The sequence below is a fragment of the Oncorhynchus gorbuscha genome, linkage group LG12, assembly GCF_021184085.1.
Source record: "Oncorhynchus gorbuscha isolate QuinsamMale2020 ecotype Even-year linkage group LG12, OgorEven_v1.0, whole genome shotgun sequence".
Taxonomy (NCBI): Eukaryota; Metazoa; Chordata; class Actinopteri; order Salmoniformes; family Salmonidae; genus Oncorhynchus; species Oncorhynchus gorbuscha.
In genome coordinates, this window is record NC_060184.1 from 75,082,837 (window position 1) to 75,091,335 (window position 8,499).

At 41.8% G+C, this 8,499-nt stretch overlaps 1 pseudogene; it reads left to right on the plus strand.

Annotated features, from left to right (window-relative positions):
- The first annotated feature begins 338 nt into the window (after nt 1-338).
- Nucleotides 339-7,985, plus strand: LOC123991392 (annotated as a pseudogene).
- Nucleotides 7,986-8,499: the final 514 nt, after the last annotated feature.

The following is an 8,499-nucleotide window of genomic DNA, read 5'->3' on the forward strand; positions in this document are numbered from 1 at the left end:
GTTACAGGTAAGTTCTCTAGCTAGCTAGCTATGCCAGTTCTGAATTGGCAATGTGTGTCAGTGATTCCTAGTACGGTGTTGCCTACTATCTAAGCATGCGAGTACACAGACAACTTCTTCATCTTCCCACCCTCAATTTAAACCATAAAATGTCTATTAATAGCCTGCCGTTTATTTGCTGAAATGTGTGCTGTTGCCCAGCTATTAAAAGGGACAGGCGGGCTATTTGAGACTGCGTTTAATTTAAGTTTTACGGTAGTCTGTGACAGTCGCATCTTTCACAACATAAGTAATGAAACTGCCTTGTTCCTGTCTTTGATCTCCAGCCCCCAGACACCATGAGTGACAAATTCGGCCCGATGAACTACAACAACGCCCGGAAGCATCTGTCTATCTCCATTCCGTCGTCCAGCGAGGTCAGGATGTCTCCGCACATCAAGTCTGTGGAGGAGCGAGAGTGCTAGGTATCAACCTGAGCAGCTTCAACACAGCTACCCAGTTCGGCATCTGCACTGCGGGCATCTTCCTCTTTCACCTCCTCTATGGGTACCTACAGGTAAGCTGAGGTGTATTCACTAGGATTCAAGCAGAAGCAATCGGCGAGGGACCTAACTGAAACTCTAGTTTTCATTGCAAAACATTTTCCGTTGAGATTGTTTTTGCAACAGTGTGCACGAGTGATTACATCCCAACCTGACCCTGACTAATTTCTTTGTGGCAGATGTCCGCTAAGCTATGAGGCAGAGGCTCTGTTCCAATATCCACACTTTTTTAAAGAAATGTATTTTAGGTAGTGGTATGTTGCAAGAACATGATAACTTTGCCACATTTTTCACTCTAGCCTGAATGGTCACGTGTACTACCTGGTATAAGAGGATGAGTTTAGTTTCTAGGTTCCTTCCATCTAGGGAGTTTTCATGGAAACTATGCTTTCGCTTCTGCTGTGCTTGTTCCCCGGTGGAGGCAACGGTGTCTGTAAACCCCTTAGTTACAGCTGTTCATGTCAAAAGGCTTTATATACATGTGATTAATCAATCGATTCACCTTTACATTTGGTTGTTGCCACATGCAAAGTAGGGACATTTTATCAGCAAGTCTCACTAAGGCTTCTATGAAAATACACAGGAAAAGTAGTAATTTGCCTCACTGTAGGCCTGAAAACAGACTTAGCACAACTTGTTTGTCTGATTTTTTTCAGGAGCTAATATTTTCCATGGAGGGTTTCAAGCCCTTTGGATGGTACCCTTGTACAGTTTGGGTTCTACTCCCTGTTTGGACTGGTGGAATTGCAGCTCACACAGGACAAACGGAGAAGGTAAACAAGGAAATGCAAGAGAATTGAGTTCCATTAAGCTTCTGCGCTTTAGTAAACAAAAGTAGGACGGTGTTCACCAACAAAGACGGAATCCAAAAGTAGGACTTTCCCCGAGAATAACGTCCATAAACGGACTAGCCTATTTCATGGTTAATGGCGTCTGAGCACTATAACAAATAGATTTACTTAATCACTTAATCATAGAATGATGATCAGTCTCTATTCCGTCAATATTATGTTAATTAGCTATGTGCCTTGTAACGCCAAAGAATATGACCTGTGATCTCTCACAAGAGCTCTCTATATCAACAACACTTCATTTTGTATTGCTAGAAGACTTTGTTGTTGTTGTCATCCCACAAGCCTAATTGCTCCTTTTCTCTTTGCAGAATACCAGGGAAGATGTACATGATCGTAGCATTTCTAACGGTGGGGAACATGGGCCTGTCAAACACCTCACTGGGTTACTTGAATTATCCTACACAGGTCATCTTCAAGTGCTGCAAACTCATTCCTGTCATGATAGGCGGGATATTCATTCAAGGTACGTGGATCGCTGTTTGTATGAGAGTACGTATTCACAAAGGGTCTCAGAATAGGAGTGTTGATCTAGGACCAGTTTATCCTTTTAGATAATAATGAATAAGATGATGTGGACAGGGGGGGTGGGGGTCTGATCCTAGACCAGCACTCCGACACTGAGAGGCTTTATGAGATCATTTATCACTCCAGTGTTAATCTGCAAAATTGTAATTATCCGCCTACCTCATGCCTTTTGCACACAATGTATATAGACTCATGTGTAACTCTGTGTTGGTGTCTGTTCACACTGCTATGCTTTATCTTGGCCAGGTCGCAGTTGTAAATGAGAACTTGTTCTCAACTAGCCTACCTGGTTAAATAAAGGTGAAATTAATTAAAATGAATACGGGCCTTGACTTTGACGTGAAGATGCTGCCTGATAATGTTTGTCCTTTTGCATGAGTGTGATTATGAACTTCACACTAGAGGAAAAAACAGAAGAGGAATAACTGTCAACCATAAGAGATGCGCTGTCTAGAAACCTATACGTGTCTTACCTCACACTGTCTAGAAACCTATACGTGTCTTACCTCATCCGGTCTAGAAACCTATACGTGTCTTACCTCATCCGGTCTAGAAACCTATATACATGTCTTACCTCATCCGGTCTAGAAACCTATACGTGTCTTACCTCATCCGGTCTAGAAACCTATATACATGTCTTACCTCATCCGGTCTAGAAACCTATACGTGTCTTACCTCATCCGGTCTAGAAACCTATATACATGTCTTACCTCACACTGTCTAGAAACCTATATACATGTCTTACCTCATCCGGTTTAGAAACCTATACGTGTCTTACCTCACACTGTCTAGAAACCTATACGTGTCTTACCTCACACTGTCTAGAAACCTATACGTGTCTTACCTCATCCGGTCTAGAAACCTATACGTATCTTACCTCACACTGTCTAGAAACCTATATGTGTCTTACCTCACACTGTCTAGAAACCTATACGTGTCTTACCTCATCCGGTCTAGAAACCTATACGTGTCTTACCTCACACTGTCTAGAAACCTATACGTGTCTTACCTCATCCGGTCTAGAAACCTATACGTGTCTTACCTCATCCGGTCTAGAAACCTATACGTGTCTTACCTCATCCGGTCTAGAAACCTATACGTGTCTTACCTCATCCGGTCTAGAAACCTATATACATGTCTTACCTCACACTGTCTAGAAACCTATATACATGTCTTACCTCATCCGGTTTAGAAACCTATACGTGTCTTACCTCACACTGTCTAGAAACCTATACGTGTCTTACCTCATCCGGTCTAGAAACCTATACGTATCTTACCTCACACTGTCTAGAAACCTATATGTGTCTTACCTCACACTGTCTAGAAACCTATACGTGTCTTACCTCACACTAGTTACGCCCTCACCTCCAAGCAATGACCACTGTTCAACTTTTATTTCGTAGTTCCGTCTGTACTTTTTTGGGGGGGTTGTTTGTGAGTGTGGAGTTTGAGGAGTCCTAGTTCTTGGTATTCTGCCTTTCATCTCCAAGACACTGTCTTCATAAAGGTTCCACGTCCTAGCGATCAGAGGCTTGTTTTTTTGCTTTCCTTTCTCTCCCTCCCTGCATTGGTGATGCGGTCCACTGGTCCCCCAGGGGGGCTAGTTGGAAGCTCTACTGCGTTCGCACAGGATGCGAACGAGATCTGATGTGAACCCTTCAAAGGGGAGCAGAGGGGGAATCAAAGCACGCCAGACCAACCTGCTGCGTCACCTTGTCACCCCCAAGGCATCTATCGGCCTGTTTGGGAAGACTCTTCAGTCTCCTCTTCCTTTCGTTTTACATGTGTTCAACACAACACAAACCAACCTCAACCCTCTCTCTTCTCGTGTTTGATTTGATTGAGTTGAAAAGTCCAGTAGAAAGTTTTTTTTAAATATAATTTTGCATGGCTGAACTTGTTCAAAGGGCCATGTGCACCTACAAACCTTTCACATTCAGATTGAGTGTTCAATAGTCACATGTACAGGGTTCAATAGTCACATGTACAGGGTTCAATAGTCACATGTACAGGGCTCAATAGTCACATGTACAGGGTTCAATAGTCACATGTACAGGGTTCAATAGTCACATGTACAGGGTTCAATAGTCACATGTACAGGGTTCAATAGTCACATGTACAGGGTTGCAGGTGTGACTGCAGGGTACAGTGAAAATCTTAGGCACTGAGCTCCAACGTGCAGGACTAAGGGAGATGAAATAATTTAAATGGTGATAAAAAACAACAACAGGAAATAGCTCTATATACATAATTGCAGTTGAAATCGGAAGTTTACATACACTTAGATTGGAGTCATTAAAACTCGTTTTTCAACCACTCCACAAATTGCTTGTTAACAAACTATAGTTTTGGTGAGTCGATAAGGACATCTACTTTCTGCATGACACATGTAATTTTTCCAACAATTGTTTACAGATAGATTATTTCATTTATAATTCACTGTATCACAATTCCAGTGGGTCAGAAGTTTACATACGCTAAGTTGACTGTGCCTTTAACAGCTTGGAAAATTCCAGAAAAGTGTGTCAAGGCTTTAGAAGTTTCTCATAGGTTAATTGACATCATTTGAGTCAATTGGAGGTGTACCTGTGGATGTATTTCAAGGCCTTCCTTCAAACTCAGTGCCTCTTTGCTTGAAATCATGGGAAAATCAAAAGACATTAGCCAAGACTTCAGAATTTTTTTTTAGACCTCCACAAGTCTGGTTCCTCCTTGGGAGCAATTTCCAAATGCCTGAAGGTACCACGTTCATCTGTACAAACAATAGTACGCAAGTATAAACAGCCGTCATACCGCTCAGGAAGGAGCCGCGTTCTGTCTCCTAGAGATGAATGTACTTTGGTGCGTAAAGTGCAAATCAATCCCAGAAAAACAGCAAAGGAACTTGTGTATTGCTGGAGGAAACAGGTACAAAAGTATCTATATCCACAGTAAAACGAGTCCTATATCAACATAACCTGAAAGGCCGCTCAGCAAGGAAGAAGCCACTGCTCCAAAACCGCCATAAAAAAGCCAGACTACGTTTTGCAACTGCACATGGGGACAAAGATTGTACTTTTTGGAGAAATGTCCTCTGGTCTGATGAAACAAAAATAGAACTGTTTGGACATAATGACCATCCGTTATATTTTGAGGAAAATGGGGAAAGCTTACAAGCCGAAAAACGCCATCCCAACCGTGAAGCACGGGAGTGGCAGCATCATGTTGTGGGGATGCTTTGCTGCAGGAGGAACTGGTGCACTTCACAAAATAGATGGAATCATGAGGGAGGAAAATTATGTGGATATATTGAAGCAACATTTCAAGTTTCAGAGAAGTCAGAAAGTTAAAGCTTGGTGGCAAATGGGTATTCCAAATGGACAATGACCTCAAGCATACTTCCAAAGATGTGGCAAAATGGCTTAAGGAAAACAAAGTCAAGGTATTGAAGTGGCCATCACAGGGCCCTGACCTCAATCCTATAGAAAATGTGTGGGCAGAACTGAAAAAGCATTTGCGAGCAAGGAGGCCTACAAACCTGCCTCAGTTGCGCCAGCTCTGTCAGTAGGAATGGGCCAAAATTCACCCAACTTATTGTGGGAAGCTTGTGGAATGCTACCCGAAACATTTGACCCAAGTTAAACAATTTAAAGGCAATGCTACCAAGTACTAATTGAGTGTATGTAAACTTCTGACCCATGAATGAAATAAAAGCTGAAATAAATAATTGTCTCTGCTATTATTCTGACATTTCACATTCTTAAAATAAAGTGGTGATTCTAACTGACCTAAGACCAGGAATTTTTACTAGGATTAAATGTCAGGAATTGTGAAAAACTGAGTTTAAATGTAGTTGGCTGAGGTGTACTGTATGTAAACTTCCGACTTCAACAGCCAGTGGGACGTGGGCCTCTGAACCCACGCTGATATGAGGCAGAGTGGTGACTTGTCTGCCAAATGCTCCACTCCTATCCTCCACTTGACCCATATGGAGGGGTGAGAAGACACCGGCTCCATCTGTCTCCACCTGTTCTGTTGTTTCCCCCATCTTGTCACAAAGGGAAATGCCCTCAGAAATGTCAAAACATTTAGTTTCACCTTTCATTTCAAAGGTTTTTGTGATTGGATGTCAGTCATGACAGATGTTGGATCAATTGGAATCATTTAAAAAAAAAGTTCATTTAGTTACTGAGATCCATTTTAGTGTATTCAACGTTCTATCCAAGTGGAACGTGTCAGTCGAGGAGACTCCCTGAATTCTACATCGGCTGCTATGGAGAAATTCCCTTGCCTCTGTATTCCGACGCCTCTCTGTTTTCTATTGAAACGGTACAATCTGGCTGATGTATCGGCTGCTCTCTGTATGAGTCTTGGACTCATCTGGTTCACTCTAGCTGACAGTAAAGTCGCACCCAACTTCAATGCAACAGGTAACACGTGAATCTGAATCTGTTATTTATCTGTTGGTAAATCGGCGGAGTGGTTACAACACTGTTTAGCTATGGATCAATCCTTTCACCATTAAAATAGGTTTAAGACAAGAACGTGTATCAAAATAATCAGAATGCTGACATTTATGAGCATGGGCCAAATTAAGCCTAGTACCTGTTACCTGGGCTGGGACTGAAGTACTTCTAAATGTGAAGTTTGAACTCCTTAAAGATGAGTGCTGTTATTGGTTACGGTGGTTAGCCTGGTTTGTCTGGAGGTTTAGGTGTCCTCCTCATCTCTTTGGCTCTGTGCGCTGACGCTACCATTGGGAACGTGCAGGAGAAAGCCATGAAGCTCCACAATGACTCCAGCTCTGAAATGGTACTGGTATTTCGGTATTTTATTAGGCTCCCCATTAGCTGTTTGCGAAAGCAGGAGCTACTCTTCCTGGCGTTCCACGCAAAACCAGAAACATTACATAATACAGAACATTAATAGACAACAGCTCAAGGACAGAACTACATCCATTTTCTTAAAGGAACACGTAGCCTATATATCAATACATACACACAAACTATCTAGGTCCAATAGGGGAGAGGCGTTATGCTGTGAGGTACTGAGGACCTGCCTTAAAACCAAGCTGGTATATTTATATTGCAAACCCAATTGTATAAACTGTCCTGAATCACCTGAGGAATGTGTCATGTGAGGCATTTGCTTGTGTTAAAGGTTTTCCATCGGTTTTGGGTACATATTGACAGGCCTGTTTGGTGTGGGTGGATTGGGACCAGCAGTGGCCTTTTGCTCTCATGTTAGTAAAATCATAATAATGAAATCATGTTTCGTTATAATAGTTGAAGCATGCACCATTCTGCAGATGTCATTTGTTTGATGCACACTGTGGATAACGTATGAATTTGGTAAAAGATGTTGATGTGACAATCTATTGAATTATTATTCATATTTTTTAGCATCCTGTGACGACATACAGTTATGCATTCTTCTTCTCTCTCACGGGGATACTTTGGAATTTCATTTGTGCTGGCCTTGATCAAACTCTTCGGAGCCCTGGTCACAGTCACAGGTCAGAAGACCATTCAGGCCTGGGCAAATGCTTTGCTTGCGGAACCACACAAAACAACTCTAACGCTCTTTTTATGTTTCAAAGTGTTCAATTGAACAGTTCCCATTGTTTCCTATGACTAGTCCATATTTATTTCATTTTTTGAGTTAGAACTCCCCTAAGTAAACCTATGGCTTCACAGAAAGGCCCCTACTGTATGATTTGTGATATCCTTACTAACCCTCCAACTCTACCTCTAAATTTTAAAAGCATAAACTTTTGACATTTCGCAATGGTAAAAAAAAAGCCACATCAGATTACTGAAATGAAGCTAGATTAGAGTGATCGGAATCTTATTTAAAAGTTCTGGAAACTTCCGGATTAATTTTGACATTAACTGCAAGACAAATGTCAAAGTAATCTCATCACCAAAGTTAAAGAAATGTCTATTTCCTTGATGTCCATTGGATGTGACAGACTTAGATTCAAGGTTTTGTGGTATTATTTTTCTCACTTTTCTGTCTTCTTTTCATGTCGGTGACGACCGGACGTAAGGCGATGACGATTATCTTATCCTTTATGTTCTTCTAGTCTACATCTAAAGGGTGGACCCTGGTCTAAAGAATTTAACTGAGATGGGTATTATAGGTGCAATCTGTAAGATTTTGCCAGCTGGGCAAATAATATACAAATAGTCTGTCATCTAATTAAAATGATTTGAGGGAAGATGACACTGGTCCTCCGTAGCTTGGTGTGAAACGACAATATTAGCCAGCTCTGTAGATGGCAGGATACTGCTCTGTAGATGGCAGGATACTGCTCTGTAGATGGCAGGATACTGCTCTGTAGATGGCAGGATACTGCTCTGTAGATGGCAGGATACTGCTCTGTAGATGGCAGGATACTGCTCTGTAGATGGCAGGATACTGCTTTGTTAGAGGTCTAATGGAAGTGAAGATGTTACAAGCTGACATCCAGGCAAGAAAACAACACAGGGCAATTAGTCATTTGGTATTTCATAAAAGCTGTTAGCTTCTCAGTGCTGACAAAGTGATAGATCCTCCTCAAGGTTCTAGTGTCTCCAGGCTACAGTGGAACCCTCACA